This window comes from Chlorocebus sabaeus, chromosome 3 (assembly GCF_047675955.1).
Source record: "Chlorocebus sabaeus isolate Y175 chromosome 3, mChlSab1.0.hap1, whole genome shotgun sequence".
Taxonomy (NCBI): Eukaryota; Metazoa; Chordata; class Mammalia; order Primates; family Cercopithecidae; genus Chlorocebus; species Chlorocebus sabaeus.
The window spans coordinates 5,634,741-5,655,022 of record NC_132906.1 but is presented as its reverse complement, the minus strand read 5'-3'; the positions used below and the strand labels follow the sequence as shown (position 1 = coordinate 5,655,022).

Sequence of the window (20,282 nt, the reverse complement as noted above, 5' to 3'; positions counted from 1 at the left end):
CAAAAAGAACATAGCTGGAGGCATCACGTTACCTGACTTCAAAACACGTTACAAGGCTATAACCAAAACAGCATGGTATTGGTACAAACACAGATAAGTAGCCCAATGGAGCAGAATGAAGAACTCAGCAATAAAGCTACATATTTACAGCCAACTTATCTTTGATAGAGCTGACAAAAACTTGTAACAAGGAAAAGGACACCCTCTTTAATAAATGATGCTGGGAAAACTAGAGAGCCACATGCAGAAGATCCAGGCAAAGAATTTATGACTAAGACCTCAAAAGCACAGACAACAAAACCAAAAACAGACAATAAGACTTTATTACACAAAAAAGCTTCTGCACAGCAAAAGAAATAGCATAGTGAAGAGAGACAACCTGTTGAATGGAAGAAAATATCTGAAAACTATTCATCTAAGGGGACTAATACCCAGAATATAAAAGGAACTCAAACAACCCAACAGGAGAAAACCAAATAATCCCATTAAAAAGTGGGCAAAGGACATGAATAGATACGTTTCAAAACAAGATATACAAAGAGCCAACAGGTTTATGAAAAAAAAGTTCAATATCACTAATCATCAGAGAAATGCAAATCAAAACCACAAGGAGATACCAACTTATGCCGGTGAGGATGGCGTTCATTAAAAAGACAAAAGATAACAGATGTTGGTGTGGACACAGAGAAAGGGAACTCTTACACATGGTGGCTGGGAATGTAAACTAGCACAGCCACTATAGAAAACAGCATGGCAATTTCTCAAAAAGCTAAAAATTGAAATACCATTCAATCCAGCAATCCCACTACTGGGTATCCACTAAAACAAAAAGAAACCAATATATCAAAATGATACCTGCACTCACATTCTTATGGCAGCACTACTCACAATAGCAAAGATAGACATAAACCTAAGTGTCCATCAACAGATGATTGGATAAAGAATATGTGGTATATATACACTATAGAATACTATTCAACCACACACAAAAAAGAAGGAAATCATGCCATTTGCAGCAACATGGATGAAACTGGAGGTCAACATGGCGGAAATAGCTTAAGTGAAATAAGCCAGATGCAAAAAGACAAATATTGTTCTCACTTAACCTGCGGCAGTTAAAAAAAAAAAAAGAAAATTGAACACGTGAAAGAAGAGTGAAAAAATAGATAACAGAGACTAGGAAGGTAAGTAGGAGGCAAAAGGGTGAATGAAAAGTGGCTAAAGGGTATAAACATACAGTAAGATAAAAGGAATAAATTCAGCTGGGTGTGGTAGCTCATGCCTGTAATCCCAGCACTTGCGGAGGAAAAGGCAGGCAGATCACTTGAGGTCAGGAGTTTGAGGCCAGCCTGGCCAACACGGTGAAATCCCGCCTTCACTAAAAATACAAAATTAGTCAGGCATGGTGGTGCGCAGCTGTAGTCCCAGCTACTAGGGACGCTGAAGCAGAAGGATCACTTGAACCCAGGAGACGGAGGTTGCAGTAAGCTGAGATTGTGCCACTGCACTCCAGCCTAGGCGACAGACACTCTGTCTCATACAAAAAATAAATAAATGGAATAAATTGAACATTTGACAGCAGAGTGGGATGACTACAATTAACAAAAATGTACTGCAGTTGGATGATAGACAACCTGAATTCCCTGATTTGATCACAACGTATTATATACATGTAACAAATGTTCTCATGTAACTCATAAATTTGGGCATGCACACACACAAAAAGACTTAAAACGTTTGTCAGGAAGAGAGGGAGGCCCTGGGGAAATAAATCAGTAGTTACATAAGACACCCCAGGAAGTGGAAACAGTATATACAAAACTGTAGAAGCACGGAAAAGGTCTCCATGCTCAGAGAATAGTAAAGACTAGCAGCAAGGAGTTTAATATCACTAAACATGCCACAAAATAAATGGCTACCGGTAACAGCCCTGAGGACAGATGAGATTTTATAAATAGGTGGCCGGGCGCGGTGGCTCAGGCTTGTAATCTCAGCACCTTGGGAGGCCGAGGCGGGCAGATCACCTGAGGTCAGGAGGTTGAGACCAGCCTGCCCAATGTGGTGAAACCCCTTCTCTACTAAAAATACAAAAAATTAGCCAGGCGTGGTGGTGGGCGCCTGTAATCCCAGCTACTTGGGAGGCTGAGGCAGGGGAATTGCCTGAACCCGGGAGGCAGAGGTTGTAGTGAGCCGAGATCCTGCTACTGTACTCCAGTCTGGGCGACAAGAGCAAAACTCTGTCTCAAAAAAAAAAAAAACAAAAACAGAAATAGGCAACGTAAGATGCGGGATATTTTATGCCACCTGTCTTAAAAGAGGTGTGTAGAGTGTCCAAAACAAGTTAAGAAGAAAATATTATATTAAAAAAATAAAGCTGAGGGAAAATGTGTTGTGTGAGAAAACCAAAAATAAGAGGAACATGATGAAAATTCACCTTTAAGAGATGGGAGGAGTAGGATGAAAATATAAAATGGCCGCAAAGGATTGGTTAAAAAACTGAGCAGTGTTTTGGTAAAAGAGAGTATGGAGCACACAAATCAAACTACACTGCTTCCTAAAACTCTACTTAAATTATGGTAAAGGGAATTTTTAAAAGATATAAGGACAATAAGGATAAAAACTGAGATCAAAGATAGCATAAAAATGTGGAAACTAGAAAGCAAATGGACAAAAAGTAGCTGATTAAGAGGATTTAAGAAAACAAAATCAGAAGTTGACAGTGAAGAAAGCCAAGAACCAATTAGACTCACATAGCAAAATCATGGAATGGCAGGGAATTGAGATTATAAGATACTGCTAGAAGTAGAAATGGCTGAATGGAAGACAAACTAGAGGAGATATCCTAAAATAGAATAGCAAGAGACAAAGTGAGAGAGGGGCAAAAGAAAAATAGGAAAATTGGAGGAGCAGTTCAAGCAATTTAAGAAAAATTCCAAATTGAAAGACATAATTTCCAAAACTGGAAGGGTCTACCAAATTCCCATTAAAAATAAATGAAAATAGGCCTACCCCAAGATACAATATCTACATATTTCAGAAAAGGGGAGACAAACAGTACGTTTTACATTTTACAAGCTTCCAGTGGGGATGGGTAACAAATTACTTAGAAAGGGATCAGGAATCAGGAGACCTTTGGTCCTCTCAAAATGAGTTTTGCAAGCTAGAAGTTCTAGACTAGCTCTGCATTATATAAAATCATTATATACTGATTACATTGTCAACAAATGTGGTTTAGGGTTTAAGCTCTGTGTAGGAGCCTGTTCTGGAGAGTTAAATTTTCAGTTGCAATGCCAGAAAAATATTCTGGAATAGTCAACCAGATCACAGAGCTTGCACCAGATTATAAAGCAGTACACTACTTCTTTCATGGAAAAAGACATGCTTTAAGGAAAACAAAACAGCTGAAATAATCATAATCACTGTGTTTAGTTATATAGCAAGAACTGTGAATTACCTAAAGGCTAATGTGTAGGTCTAAGATTTAATTATCTTAAATATGTGATAATGTGTAAGATCATAAACAACTGCCATTGCATGCTGAGGAATAACGATTATTTAAGGAGGAAAAGTCAGTGAGAATGCTGGACTATGATATAAAATCTTAGTGGCTGTGCAACAAATAAACCAGTTTGCTTCGAATGCTTTCGAGATGTTAAATGAACAGCCTAAGTTGCTTTGGTGTGGTATCTTTGGTATTTTTAATGACCATAGTATTTCCAACTAGGGAAAGAAAGCAAAAGTTTAAAAAAAAAAAAAAAAAAAAAAAAAAAAGGCTCTTAAATATACATTCTTGGGCCTTAGCCGTATTTTAAATCATTTTTAATAAAATTTCATTATTGAAAATAATTAAAGGTCCTAACAATTATTGTTCTTGCTTTATTTTCTTCCTTTTTATTTTTGTTTGAGACAAAGTCTGGCTCTGTCACCCTGGCTGGAGTGCAGTGGCACAATCTTGGCTCACTGCAACCTCCACCTCCCGGATTCAAGCGATTTTCCTGCCTCAGCCTCCCGTATAGCTGGGATTACAGGCACCCACCACCACGCCCAGCTAATTTTTGTATTTTTAGTAGAGACAGGGTTTAACCATGTTGTCTAGGCTGGTCTCGAACTCCTGACCTCAGGCGATCCACCTGCCTCGGCCTCCCAAAGTTCCAGGATTACAGGCATGAGCCACCGCACCTGACTGTTCTTGTTTTATTTTCAAAAACTGCCTAGAACTATTTCTTACCTTGGATATTCATGACTCAGGTTACCAACTGTATCATTTAAAACTTTCCTAGACTTAAGTTCCAAATTCAGAATAACAAAGCTAATAAAACGTATTTTACACCTAAAACATCTTTAAATTTTCTGGAATGGCCATGAGGTAACACAAAGATTTATTCCTTTACCTTAAAAAAGGAAGGATAATAGAAATAATTAGATTTGGTCAACATTCCTACAATGTTATTTAATTCAAAATTATAAAAATTCTTATTGCTACATTAATTCATTTGGTAAATCACAAGAGAAATTTGGGCTCTATAAATAAATTATATGCAAATAAAATATTAATGAATATCTCTTCAATGGTTACGTACTTCAAATTGAAAAAAGGCAAACTCATGCTCATATATAAAAACTGATACAATAACTACTTCAAATTGATTTTTGTTTCTAGATTTCAATATCCTTATTAATCATGGACAATCAAGGTACACTTGATAGAAACTAAAGGATTTGTCAAATTCCTCACTATTCATAATGTGTCTAACTCCCTGCATAACTACTGACTGAATCTGTGTATTGTATGCCAATAGATGATCCACTCTTTTCCATTCTATTAATTCTAGTTAAGATAATAACTTTCCAGGGCTGTTGAATCTTATCATTGATGGAAACAACTATCTTCCTTTGCTAGGTACTTAATCAGCTGTATATGGTAGTAGATTAGGTGTCTGGCTATTTTTGAAGCATCATTAGACAAAGACTGCACTTGAATACACTCCAATGACTTTGCCAGATTCTGTTAACAACTAATGCAGCAGTAAAACACCTTGGCTCTGAATTATAGCACTGCAACAGATCCTCAAATTACTAAAGGTTTGTCCCAGTCAGAGACCTCAAACTAAAGATTCTTAAGAATTTTCCAGAAGATGACCTTAGAGACAGATATAGCTTCTACCCAAGACTTCTGGATCAAGAGGAATGAAAGAGACAGCTTCTATTCAGGACCCATGGAACAAAGATCTAGATGGCCAGAACCATAGATTATCATGCTTTAATTTGTATGCTCTTATTTTATGTCTAAGCTATTTTCTTTCCTCTGGTTTAAATTTCTGAATTGTTAACAGGCACCTGTTAACTCCAACAACGATACCTATAAGACCTTACCCATAATAATGCTTTGTGCATCCCTAGTCACTGTGTGTATGAGTCTATTGTCAGGATACAATTTGCTCGTGATTTTACTAAAATATGCAATCAAACCAATGGTTGAGATTGTAGCCACTTTCTTTTGGGTGCAACTCAGCTTACTCTAGTTTCTGGGCAATTACATTCAACTACTAAGCAACTCTTTAAATAGTAAACTAAAAATAGTAAACAGGACAGATACCCCTATGATGTCATACTTAGGAAAGTTTCTGTCAACACAAAACCACACTTAGGGACCGTGGCTCTTGGCTTAGAAGTGGAATACAAACTCTGTTAATAATCTCTCAGCATTTGTCAGTGTTAAATTACTCAAATGTGACCTCCAGAACTTTAAATGTGTACAGCCATTTCTCGTTCAGATGACTCAACAGCCAACCTTAAAACAATAACAAAAGGTATACATAAAGAATTGACTCCAGTCCAACAACAGATGAGGTTGTCTTAATAATCTCCTATCTCCTAGCAATGGTAAAGATCTGTATTTCATTGAACAATGATCTGAATACCCTGAATCTGGCCAAAAGGAGGGACTCCGAAAGTGAAATGAACCCCACTGATAATCATACTATGATTTCCTAACAGATTAGTAGCATGGCCAGTACTAAGAGAACCCAGCCCTTCTTCACTCCTCCCAAATGGAATGCTGAAGCACCTAATTACCAAACTGACCTCAAGTGATGACAATATCCAATCCAGATCTGTTCTACTTCCCCTAGTCTTTCCTTAGAATTATTCAGCCCAAGCCAAATGCCTTTAAAGCACTTGCTCTTTTCTTACCGAGATACCTTATACTTCATCTGGCGTGAGCCCTCCCTTGCTAGAGCAGGCTAATAAGTTTTGACCACAGGTGCACTCCTGGTGGCATTTATCATTTATCATGCCCAGTAATCTTACACAAGATTACAATGCATCAGAGCAAATTAAACAACACTTTCTTTTAAATGTGGTAAAACCTGAAAGAGCACATTCTAGCTAGTCAAGCTAGTTTTGTTTAAGGTCCTTTGACATATTAACACGTACTGCTTTTTTTTTTTTTAATCATTCTGACAAATGAAACATACAAGGTAGCTTTTTAGTTAATGACGTAAGTTTACTCAAAAGATTATTGGAACTATTAATTCTGTATTTGTGGGAATTTCCTGGCAAATTGGGGGAAGTTCCTGTGCTTGGCACTGTTATAGTCTCTGAGATATGGCACCGAACAAGATAGATTCAACAGGAATTACTTTCAAGTTTCCTGGCAGCTTCAGATGCCAAGCTCCAAGAAGTCGCAAGGCTTCTTGTAAACCTAGCAATGAATACCTCTCCTCTGCATTATCTCATGAAATTCAAGCCAGGTTTATAATTCAAATTCATCTTTACCTTGTTTGGAGAAACAGCAGAGCTTAAAAAAATATCTGCCTTGGAGGTTGAAAGAAACACTTGGTCTTTTCCTGTCTGTTTCAGTTATAAAATTACAGTACATTATCAGAACTAGAATATGGAAGTTTTCCATTAAACTGCTTACCAGTCAGTCTTTCTTAAATTATCTTCCCAAAGTCATTTGCCTTAACAACAACTCTATCAAGAAAAAAAAAATTATACTTATTGGGTCTTCATTTCAAGAATTGTATTTTGACATTGATCATTTATAATCATTCTTTTCTCCTTAACATTCATGCTAGAAGATATGGGCAACCCTAAAAACAGAAATTAATGTACATGAATACTTTTGCACCCAAATGGTTAGTATTTCCTGCTGTTTCATAGATCTGCCTGATTTATTTCTACTTGGCCTGAAACATATTTTTCTTAAAAGTACTATTACATTCAGGCATGTGAGTGCACCTGAACATTTCTGAAGTGTTCATGTTATACTCTGAGTGTTACTATAAATAAGTACTCAAGAGTGATGTGTTAATAAGATATCCTAAAAATGTCTTTATCTCCTTAATTGACTTTCTAACATTTCTGTCTTTTTAGCAGTATAGCCACCAAATCAAAGTTACTTTCTACCCCATCAACAATACTCAGTAATCGTAAATGTTTTATGAACACTAGTTGTTGAAAAAATAATATGAGATCTAAAATCATTACAACTCTGCCACTCACATGGAGTCTTTATTGTACCATTAGCAACACAATGTTTGAGTTTATAAACAAATGCCTGAGTTTATAAACAAAAATATCTGACCACAAACTTTTCTATTTGAAGAAATTCATATACCTTCTCACTCTTGCACTGTATATTAATTATTTGTAACTAATAATAACACTAATACTTAACATTACTTAATGGTTCTCATTTAAATTGGTAAGGATATGGAGGAATGGTTACCATTCCACAGGCCTTGCTACTAAGAGTACAAACTGATACAAACATGCTAGGGACCAGTCTGGCACAGTGATTAAGTACAGCATGTGTATTTCCTATGACAGCCAGTGTCTCTGCTGATTATACACCACAGGAAAGGTTTCATACAGCTGCAAAAAGTACCATCTTTGCAGAGGCAAACACTGGAAATAGATATATTTCAGTGTGGTATGTGCACTTAAAGACACATGTAAAGAGAATACATGGTCAGAAGTCACGCACTGAACGTGCATATATATGAGTAGAAAAATTTTATTTAAAGGAATGAGATTTACACTACAGAATTCTTTATATAAAAATGTAAAACCACACTCAAAACTACATTTTCATGGATACAAGCATGGAAATAAAGATATCTGGGTTGGAAAGTGGGCTGGAAGAACATACACTGAACAAGTAAGAATGAGGGACTAATATAATGAGAGAAAAGGACAGTGCTCTGGACTGAACTGTGTCTCCCAAATTTCGTATGATGAAGCACTAACCCACAATGTGATGGTATTTGGATATGGGCCTTAGGGAGGTAATTAGGTTCAGATGAGTTCATGAAGGTGGGGTCTTCAAGATGAGATTAGTGCCATTATAAGAAGAGAAACCAGAGAGCTTGCTTGTTCTGCCTCTCTTGCTCTCTCTCCAACATGTGAGGACACAGTGAGAAGACAGCCAGGAAGAAAGGAAGCCAGGAAGACAGCCCTCACCAGGAATCTTGATCTTGGATTCTACAACTTCCAGAACTGGGAGAAGTTAATGTGTGTTGTTTAAGCCACCCACTCTATGTGGATGTGGCCCAAACAGACTAAGACAGAGATGAAGGAATGAAAAATGAAGAACAAAGTAGGGCCTTGCACAGACTGACAATGATAATATGCCATGTATTAAGCAGTATTTTCAACTCAATTCTATGTACCTATTGCCCAAAAAACAAACAAGAATCAACCATCCAGTTAAATGGAACTTCCGCTATTTAAATACAAAATAAGGGATTCCTAAAATTCTGTAGAAAAAAAATTATAGTGACAGGAGAGCCCAATTTGGCAAATGCCAAAAATACATAAAATTGACAAAATTTCAGTCGAATTACATAGATATTTGACAGTATTAAACACAATAAAATTAACAAGACCTGATCAAACTTTCAGAAGAATCATGCAACAAGCAGTACACACTGGAAGGGATCAAGATGGGAGGGAAGAATACTACTAAAGTGACTGTCAATAACTTGAGTCAAATAAGTACCCAAACTATAAATTTTGCTATTTTCAGTATACAAACTAGCACAAGTGTAAACAGGAAGTGACAAACTCACCGTGGCTGCCTACTAGTCCCAGATACAGGTAGAGTGTTTCTCACGAATTAAAAACTGGCAAGGAGAAACCCCTTTTTCCCTGTCTCCTCCCACTCACCACCCCACCCCCAATTACACATAAGATAGAAGTGGATTAAGGTCTCACTGTAATTAGGGAAATATGTAACATCCCACCAAAAGTGAAATAACCACACAGAGTGAGAAAAGATCAGTATATGTCACAGTGGATGGGGGTGAATGAATGGGAGCATCAGCAGCCAGAGAATCTCACAAGGCAGGGTCATTTAGGGTCATCAAACTTAAGTCTTGCAGCAATGTTAACATTAACCTTTTTTATTTGAGAATTTCATACCATTCTTTAAAAAAAATTACTCTAATAAATTTATAAGCCCTAAGTTCTCCTAATTCTTGAACCAAATTCAGAGTTATTTGAGGGGAGGAAACCATGTCATTTCCCAATAGTCGCAAAAACACCATTGCCTCTAACTTTCCAGAACACCAAAAGGTTCATTTCTCTGCAAGCAAATATCCAATCAATGGGACTTCCTGGTAGGAAGATCAGGAATAGGATTTCTATAAGATGATAACATTTATCCCGAATTTTCCATATGTCAAGATACGAGGCATTTAAGATACGTGAAGTCAGCACCACAAGTGCTCTGCAATTATTTATATAAAATATCTATTTCACATGTCTCTAAGTATGTATAATAGGATAGTCATACATGCTCTTTCTATATATATGTATGCATACATAAATATAGCATAAATATGAACACATATAATATATACATTTACATATCTGCATATAGACAGATATAAAGCTACATAAAGATACACATGTATATATAGAAGAGAAAGAGAAAAGAAGAGGAAGATGAGATAATTCCTTACTATACTTAGCTCACTGACTGCCCATGTACTGTTTTTAACTTATAAGGCCATTAGAACAATTTTACAGGTGTTTCATAAAGAAAAAATACCACAGTTATATAGTTCACATAGCTTATTACATACAGTCACTTTTTTCCATTTTTTGATTGTGGTAAAATATGATTAACATAAAATTTACCTTCTTTACCATTTTTAACTGTACAGTTCAAAGGTATTAAATACCTTTATAATGTGTACAACCATCATCACCAACCATCTCTCGAACACTTTTCATCTTGTGTAAGTAAACCATAACCACTACACACTAACTCCCCCTTCCCCATGCCCCCAGCTCCTAGCAGCTATCGTTTCACTTTCTGCCTCTATGATCTTAACTATTCTAAGTACTTCATGTAAGTGGAAATATACAGTATTTTTCTTTTTGTGACTGGCTTATTTCACTTAAGCAAAATGTCCTGATTCATTCAGGTTGTATCATATGTCATAATTTCCTTCCTTTTTAAGGCTTACTAATGCTCCTCACACATTTTCTCATCTATTCATCCTTCAATGGAAACTTAGGTTGCTTCCATGTTTTAGCTATTGTGAATAATACTGCTATTATCATGCAGTACTTATATATTTGCATGATACATGCAAAGAGGGATTTATATCCCTCTTTGAAAGCATTCTTTGAATTCTTTTGGGTATACACCCAGAAGTGGAATTGCTGAATAATACAGTAACTGTATTTTTAAGACACTGCTATGCTGTTTTCCACAGTGGTTATATTATTTAACATCGCCACCAACAGTGCACAAGAGTTCCAATTTCCCCACATTCTTGCCAACACCTGTCACTTTGTTTTTGTTTTTTATAGTAGCCATTCTAATGAGTGTGAGGTGTACCTCACTGTAGTTTCGATTTGTATTTTCCTAATAGTTCGTGGTGTTGAGTATCTTTGTATGTACTTCTTAGCCATCTGTATATCTTCTTTGGAGGAATGTTCATTCAAGTCCTTTGCCAGTTTTTGAATCAGGTTGTTTTTTAATTGTTGAGTTTTAGGCGCTCTCTATATATTCTGGTTATTAATCCCTTATCAGATACGTAACTTAGAAATATTTTCTCCCATTCTGTTAGTTGCCTTTTTACTGTGCTGATAGTGTCTTTTGATCCAAGAAAACTTAAAATTTTCATGAAGTTCAATTTGTCTATGTTTTTCTTTTATTGTCTGTGCCATATCCAAGAAATCAAAACTTTTGCCCTATGTTAACGGGTTTTATTGGGTTCTTTTTTTTAAGAGTTTTATTGGTTTTTTTTTTTTTTAAGTTTTAAGAGATGGGGTCTTGCTTTGTTGCCCAGGCTGGAAAGCAATGACACAATCATAGTTCACTGCTGCAATGAATTCCTGTGCTCAAGTCATCCTCCCAACCCAGCCTCCTGAGTAGCTGGGACTACTGGTAGTACCACAGCCTTTGTTTGTTTTTGTAGAAACAAGGTCTTGCCATCTTGCCCAGGTTGGTCTCACACACCTGGGCTCAAGCGATCCTCCCTTCTCAGCCTCCCAAAGTGCTGGGATTACAAGCAAGAGCCATCACATCTGGCTACAGTTTTATTGTCTTAGGTTTCACATCTACATCTTTAATCCATTTTAAGGTAATTTTTGTATATGGTGTTAGGTAGGGTCCAACTTCATTCTTTTGAATGTGGATATACAGTTTTATCAGTACCATTTGTTGAAAGGGCTGTCCTTTCCCCATTAAATGGCTTTAGCATCCTTATAAAAAACCATTTGACCATATATGCAAAAGTTCATTTCTAGGCTCTCTATTCTACTCCATTGATCTACATTTCTGACTTTATGCCAGTACCATATTATTTTGATTACTGTAGCTTTGTAATAAATTTTGAAATTGGGAAGTGTGAGTCCTACAGTTCTGCTCTCCTTTTTCAAGACTGTTGTGACTATGTGGAGTCCCTAGACATTCTATATGAATTTCAGGATAGGTTTTTTCTTTTTATGCAAAAAGAAAAAAACAAAGCCATTCGGATTTTGATAGTTGTTGCACTGAATCTGTAGATCAGTTTGGGTCCTGTTGACATTTTAACCATATTAAATCTTCTAATTCATGAACATAGGCTATGCTTCCATCAATTTATGTCTTCCGTTTCTTTCAGCAATGTGTTACAGTTTTCACTGAACAAGACTTTTTTACCTCTTGGTTAATTCCTATGTATTTTATTCTTTTTGATGCTATTATAAACGTAATTTCTTCATAATCTTTTCACATTATCTGTTAGTGCACAGAAATGCAACTGATTTTTGTATACTCACTTTTATTCTGCTACTTTGCTCAGTTCATTTATTACTTATTTGTGTGTGTGTAATCTTTAAGGTTTTCTATATATAAGATTATATAATCTGCCTTTTAAATATTTTACTTAATTGCTCTGACTTGACCTTCCAGTACTATAATGCACAGAAGTGGTAAAAGCTGGCATCCTTGCCTTGTTCCTGGTACTAGAGGAAAAGTGCTCAGTCTTTCGCCATTGAGTATAATGTTCACTGTGAGTTTTTCATGTACAGCTCATATCATGTTGAGGTAGCTTCCTTTCATTTATGATTTGCTGAGTGTTTTTATGATGAAAGGGTGATGAATTTTGTCAGGTTTTTTTCTGTGTCAATTGAGACGAACATGTCTTTTTCTCTTCATTCTGTTAATGTGGTATATTACAACAATTTATTTGCATATGTTGAACCACACTTGCATTTCAGAAATAAAAGGTAATAATAAACATGATAAATAAATAAAATAACTTGGTCATGGAATATAATCCCATTAACATGCTGTTGAATTTGGGTTGCTAGTATTTTCTGAATAATTTTTGCACAATGATCACAAGAGATACTGGTCTGTAGTTTTCTTTATAGTGTTTGTCTGGCTTTGGTACCGGGATAATGCTGGCCTCACACAGAATGAGTCAGGAAGTGTTTCCTCCACTTCAATTTTTTTGAAAAGTTTTAGAGGGAGTGGTATCAGTTCTTAAATTGTTTGGCAGAATTAACCAGTAAAGCCATCAGGTCCTGGACTTTTTTTTTTTTTTTTTTAATCAACAGCTCTTTGATTACTGATTCAATCTCCTTAGCGTATGTCTAGTCAGATTTTCTATTTCTTCATGATTTAATCTTTGTAGATTTTATGTTTGTAGGAATCAAATAACCTAGATCCAGCTCATCTAGGTTATCTGATTTATTGGCATACAATTATGTTCATAGTACTCTTATAAATAAAAGTACTACTTTTTGTTTCTGTAGAATCAGTAGTAATATCCCTACTTTCTTTTCTAATTTTATCAACTTAAGTCTGCTTTTTTTTTTTCTTAGTCCACCTAGCTAAAGGTTTGCCAATTTGGTTGATCTTTTCAAAGAATCAAACTCTTGGGTTTATTATTTTTGCTATATGTTTTATTCTCTATTTTGTATATCTCTGCCCCCACTCTTTTATTTCCTTTCTTTTGCCAGCTTTGGGTTTAGTTCTTCTTTTTCTAGTTCCTTAGGTTGTTGGTTTAAGATCTTTCTTGTTTTTTAAGGTAGGCATTTATAGCTATTAAATTTCCCCTTACCACTGCTTTTGCTGTTTCCCATAAGTTTTGGTATGTTATGTTTTCATTTTCTTTTGTCTCTAGGTATTTTCTAATTTACCTTATAATTTCTTCCTTGAGCCAATAGAAGTTTAAAGAGTGTGTTGTTTAATTTCCACTAATTTTGTGAATTGTCCAGTTTTACTTCTGTCTCTCGTTTCTAACTTCACCCCATTGTGTCTGGAGAATACACTTTGTATATCTATCTTTAAAAATCTACAGAGACTTAATTTATGGCCTAATAGATTGCCTATCCTGGAAAATGTCCTATGTGTACTTGAGAAGAATGTGTATACTTTTGTTGGGTAGAATATTCTGTAAATGTATCTGTTAGATCTAGTTAGTTTATTAAGGCCTCTGTTTCCTTACTTATCTTCTATCCATCAATGAGAGGGGGTATAAGTCTCCAACTTCATTATCACAGAACTGTCTATCTCTCCCTATCAGTTTTTTCCTTTCATGCATTTTGATGGTCTGTCATTTGGTACATAAATGCTTATAACTGTTTTATCTTCCTGCTGTCATGAATTCTGTACTAATATAAAATCTCCTTCTTTGTCTCTTGATTTAATTTGGGAAGATTTCAGGCATTATTTCTTCAAATATGCTCTCTCTCCGCTTCTTCTCCTTCTGGAACTCCCACAATGCATATATTGGTCCTCTTAATGGAGTCACACAGGTCGTGTAAACCCTGTTCACTTTTCTTCAACCCTTTCTCTTTCTGTTCCTCAGACTTGATACCATTATACATTGTCCTTTAGGTTTTTAGGTTTTCTATCTCTTAATTGACATTTCCATTTTGTTTCTAGATCTTTTTTGTTGTTTTTGGTTTGTTTTTACTTTCTCCATATCTTCCTTTAATTTTTTAAGCATGTTTAAGATAGCTGTTGTTTAAAAGTCTTTATCTAGTTGACCTGCCATCAGGTCTTTTTCAAGGAATATGTGTTAATTTATTTTTGAATGGGCCACATTTTCCTGTTTCTTTGTATGTCTTGTGATTTTTGTTGAAAACTGCACATTTGAATCTAATAATGTAGTAACTCTAGAAACCAGATTCTTCTCCCCTGGGGTTTGCTACTTTTTGTTAATGCGTGTCTGTGTGTAGGTTTTTGTTAGAGACGGTACCAAGGATGAGTCTGAGATGTAAACTGAGTCTTCTCAGGTCTTTTCTGAGTCTTTACCTTTCCCTGGGCATGAGCAGTCACTTTCTAATACTTCCCATATATGCAGTTGTTTTTTACTATCCTACACTGAATGCCCTTTTCTAAAAAAGGATAAAGAGGTGGTAGCTTTTTAAATCTGCCAGAAGTGACTCTAGATGGGGGGAAAGGGGTTTGCGACAATGGGAGAAAGACCAATGACTACCCATCTCCTTGCCTATATCTTTTTACTGTTGTTGTTGAGACAGGGTCTTACTCTGTCACTCAGGCTGGAGTGCAGTGGTACAATCATGGCTCACTGCAGCCTTGACCTCCTGGGCTCAGGTGATCCTCCCACCACACTCTCCAAAGTAGCTGGGACTACAGGTATGTGCAACCACGCCCAGCTAAGTGTCTACAATTTTGCAGAGACAAGCTTTCGCCATGTTGCCCAGGCTGGTCTAGAACTCCTGGACTCAACTGGCCCTCCAGCCCTGGCCTCCCAAAGTGCTGGGATTGCAGGCATGAGCCAACGTGCCTGGCTATCTACACCTCTTTGATCAGAAGTAGCAATCAGTGATCAGAGCACAGATTCCCAAAATCTGGAGGACAGGGTCTGTTTTGCCCCATCGTGGCTCCCTCAAGCTGTGTGCAAGCTGCTCCCAGAACACATACACAGCTTCCTGGCAGGAAGTTGGGGGTGGAGGATGGGCGGCTACTAATGTGCTAAGAGTGAAACTGACTGAAACTAACTGCAACTTACTTCCAAATCTTCCCCTGGAACTTACAAGCCTTCAACAGACTCCAGGGTTCCAAAATATCTGTTACACAGGACAGATTCTGCCAGTGCAATTGGTTATATAGACAGACAAGTTCCTGGTGCTTCCTACTCTGCCATCTTCCCAGAATCCTGATTGTCCTTAAAATGGCAATTTTTTTAGTAATAATGACCTCACGACAATGTATTATTCCCATTTTATATGAGAAAGCAAAGACTTAAAGAATCCAAAGTAACATGGCTAGAAAGCAAGCCTCCATTTCAAACCCAGGCAGTCAGATTCCAGAAAACATCCTCTATCACAATGCTACATTGGTTCCACAGAGAGGAAAGAAATGTGACTATCAACTCTTTTAAAAATTGCTACCGTTTAAAATCGTCTTAGGTAGCTTCATTATAGCCATAAATGGATAATGTAATGAAGGAACATCCCCTCCCCTATCTACATGAGCTATTTAATAGACTATATTTTTGCATATTAATACGTATGTATACACACACACCACACACTCACACACACACTGATTCATCCTCCTCCCTGCTCTTGTCAGTGCTTGTCTAACTGATCTGGCAATGAACAGAGACATAAGCTGTCAGAAGCCTTCATTTAAAGCTGTTGTAATATATTCTACGAACACCACAAAGGATGACAGACCTTATAAAAGATAAAGTTTCAAGCTTCATTTGTATCGTTCACATATCTACGATCTTTAAAACCAAAAAATAAGGTGAAAAATTTAAATTGTGTATAAAAACTATGATTTAACAAATTATACATTTTGAGTGCTTTCAAGCCAAAAGAAAAAACACAACAGACTACAGAAAAGCAGAGAAATATATCTGTGACTATCAGAATAAAGGTAGTGGTGTGTCCAAAATTGGTGGGTTCTTGGTCTCGCTGACTTCAAGAATGAAGCCACAGACCCTCGTTGGTGGGTTCTTGGTCTCGCTGACTTCAACAATGAAGCCACAAACCCTCACAGTGAGTGTTACAGTTCTTAAAGATGGTGTGTCCGGAGTTTGTTTCTTCTTCCCAGTGGGTTTGTGGTCTTGCTGGCCACAGGAGTGAAGCGAAGCTGCAGACCTTCACGGTGAGTGCTACAGCTCTTAAACGCAGCATGGACCCAAAGACTGTGCAGCAGTAAGATTTACTGCAAAGAGGGAAAGAACACAACCACCACACATAACCTCCACACTGTGGAAGGATGCCACACTGTGGAAGGATGCCAGAGTGGGTTACCACTGCTGGCTGGGGCAGCCTGCTTTTATTCCCTTATCTGACCCCACCCACATCCTGCTGATTGGTCCATTTTACAGAGAGCTGATTGGTCTATTTTTCAGAGAGCTGATTGGTCCGTTTTGACAGAGCACTGATTGGAGTGTTTGCAATCCTTGAGCTAGATACAGAGTGCTAGACAGAGTTCTCCAAGTCATCACTAGGTTAGCTAAATACATAGTACCAACTGGTGTATTTACAAACCCTGAACCAGACACAGAGTACTGATTGGTGTATTTACAAACCCTGAGCTAGACACAGAGTGCTGATTGGTGTGTGTACGATCCTTGAGCTAGACACAGAGTGCTAGACAGAAAAGTTCTCCAAGTCCCCACTAGGTTAGCTAGATACAGAGTACCAGTTGGTGTATTTACAAACCTTGAGCTAGACACAGAGTGCTGATTGGTGTATTTATAAACCCTGAGCTAGACACAGTGCTGATTGGTGCATTTATGATCCCTTAGCTAAACATAAAAGTTGCCCAAGTCCCCACAAAACTCAGGAGCCCAGCTGGCCTCACCCAGTGGATCCCGCAGGGGGCTACAGGAGGAGCTGTCCACCAGTCCTGCACCATGCACAGCACTCCTCAGCCCTTGAGTGGTCGATGGGACCGTGCACCATGGAGCAGGGGGCGGCGCCCGTGGGGAAGGCTCGGGCCATGCGGGAGCCCACCGCCGGTGGGGGTGGGGTGGGTGCTCGGACATGGGGGGTGGCAGGTCCCAAGCCCTGCCCTGCGGGAGACAGCTGAGGCACGGCAAGAAGTCGAGCGCAGTGCCGGCCCGCCGGCACCCTCTGCAGCTGCTGGCCCGGGTGCTAAGCCCCGAGCCGAGTCTGCGCCCGCTGGAACTCACACGGCCCCGCTGGCCCGCGAGTGCCTGCGCAGCCCCGGTTACCGCCCGCGTCTCTCCCTCCACACCTCCCCACAAGCACAGGCAGCTCCGGCCTAGGCCAGCCCAGAGAGGGGGCTCCCACAGTGCCGTGGCGGGCTGAAGGGCTCCTCAAGTACTGCCAGAGTGGACGCCAAGGCCGAGGAGGCGCAGAGAGTGAGGGCTGCTAGCACGTTGCCACCTCTCAGTGGGAAAAATTAATTTCCAACTAGGTCATAAAAATAGGCATAAATAAATTTAGATTCTCTACTGAAAAAAAGCAGACATTAATATCTCCTACATGTTTGATGAGCTTTGCTAGCAATATTAAGTTGATTTTTATACTTTTAAAGACCTATATACTTCTAAATGACAATTATTGTATAAAAGACTATACAGAAATAATCTGTATCATGTATTACTAATACAATATTTATGATTAAGCACCTATAAAATTTGTCCTGTATGAACATCTGGAGAAAAGATCAATTGCCAGAAGACAGTTATCCGAATATAATGAATATATTTTTATGACTACAGAGCAGGTAAAGCATGGACTACTACAATGCCAAATTTTCCCATATTACACGTCTCTGGACTTGCAAGTCTAGCATGGTGATTCCATGGATATCTTTTGCCTTCATTTCTATTATTACAATCTCAAGATGAAAACATACATATACACCTAATTCTAAGAATGAAAACACCTGCATGAATGTCAACTCTGTGATTACGTATCTGTTTGAGTTTAAGTGATTTAAGTAAGAAACAGACCTATAAAGAACTACAAACATCAAAACTATTTCACCCCAGTAACCTAATTTTCTAAAATGTATTAGCCATAGCTACAGTTAACTTGTATTTTAATCTTTCCTTCTTTAAATAGAGCTAAAAGCAAATAATTTAGATTGATGATGTTAACAGAAACTTAGAAATGTTCTTAGTAACTGTATTCCTCAGAAAAGACCTATTCTGAAAGTTACATGTAGGGCAATTTAGACAAAATTTTTTCCTAACACTTATCACCAAAATAAAATCTGGGAAAAGAAAAAAAAAAAAAATGAAGTTAAAAACATCTTGTGAATAAGAGGTTAAAATGATGGCCATCCATGGCATGATAGAAAATTAACACCTGCAGCAGCTCTCATTGAGATCTTTTCCTCAGCCTTAAAACTCTGGATTAGCAAAGTGGTTGGGGTCAAAGTAACAGAAGAGTCAAGAGGGATCTGCTTCCATGCTTAGAAATTCTAAACCTTTGTCTTATCCCCTCTCAATCCAGTCACCACGTTGTTAGACCCTCAAAACTTGCCGAACTCTGTGGTTCACCATTTACCCAACCTGGACATCATTCTCTTTTTCTCCTTTATTCCATCTATTTACTCAGTTATCAAATCCCTGTTCTCCGACCTACTGTCACCCCTTGTCCACATCACCTCCTTTCTGAGTTAAAGGAGTAGATATTTAACAGGTCTCCTTATCCCCAATTCCACCTTACTTCAATTCACTTACAACAATCACATCAAGTCACTCTCCTCGAATCAACAGCTTTATGACATCACTCGATCTCTCTGAAGTTCATTTACTAATCTGAAAAGTGATACTATTAACATACACTTTGGAGATTAAATATGGTAGTACACGTACGTCTCCCAAGCATAGCTTGCTACATACCAAATTCCCTGAAATGTGTAAAGGAAAATGGGTTTTAGTCCCATATCCCAATTAAACTACTAGACATTATTTACTGTTCCATCTGCACCTCAAACTTATGTCTAAAACCCAAATACATCTTCCCTACTTGTCTATTTATGTTAATGATAGCCCCTATTTCACATTCAACTAGACATAAAAGTTCGTAAACTTTTTATCCATTTCTTAAGAATTGGTCTGAGTCAAAATATTATCAATCTTCACCTCTTTTCCATCTCGTTTTTGCCACCCTACTTGAGATTATCACGTGTAGTAGGCCTCTTTTTCATTGTACTTAGCACATAGTACTAAGTACATATACACATCTATAATGTGCTGCATACTATGACTAGTGATGGAGATATCAAGAAAAAACTCTACCAAGCCCTTGCCTTTAAGGTAGTCACAATCTAAGTGAAGGGAATGAAATAAAAATAATAGAAGGTACAAATTCATGTTCTAGGTGAAACAGTAACCAATCTGACCTGGGAGTTAACTAGATAGAAGGTGAAAATAATGTGTCAAAAACAGCCAAGTAATTGATTTCAGGAGAAAATCAGCTTGATATAACAGCATTTACATAGTAATATATCCAGTGAAGAAGTAGAGAAATGAAGACTAGGGACCAAGATGCAAATTGCAGACACAGGAATCAACTGTACGTGACATCTGAAGCTATTAAACAAGGGAAATTTATAAGGAAATTTATTAAATATACACAGTGCTGAGTACCAATACAGTACTATGCTCACATTCCAGAAACATAAAGAAGAATCAAAACAAGATGAGCACAGAAGCAACAGGGCACACAAGGAGGAGCAGACCTTAGAAGGAGACACCCCTTTGTGTCCAGAATTGGTTCTTTCCGGTGGGTTCTTGGTCTCGCTGACTTCAAGAATGAAGCCGCGGACCTTCGAGGTGAGTGTTACAGTTCTTAAAGATGGT

The 20,282-nt window shown here is 37.6% G+C and overlaps 1 protein-coding gene across 7 annotated transcripts in view; it reads right to left on the bottom strand.

Moving 5' to 3' along the window:
• The window catches only part of CDK8 (cyclin dependent kinase 8), a 210,003-nt gene that overhangs the window by 74,114 nt on the left and 115,607 nt on the right, over positions 1 to 20,282 (bottom strand). The window lies entirely within an intron of this gene.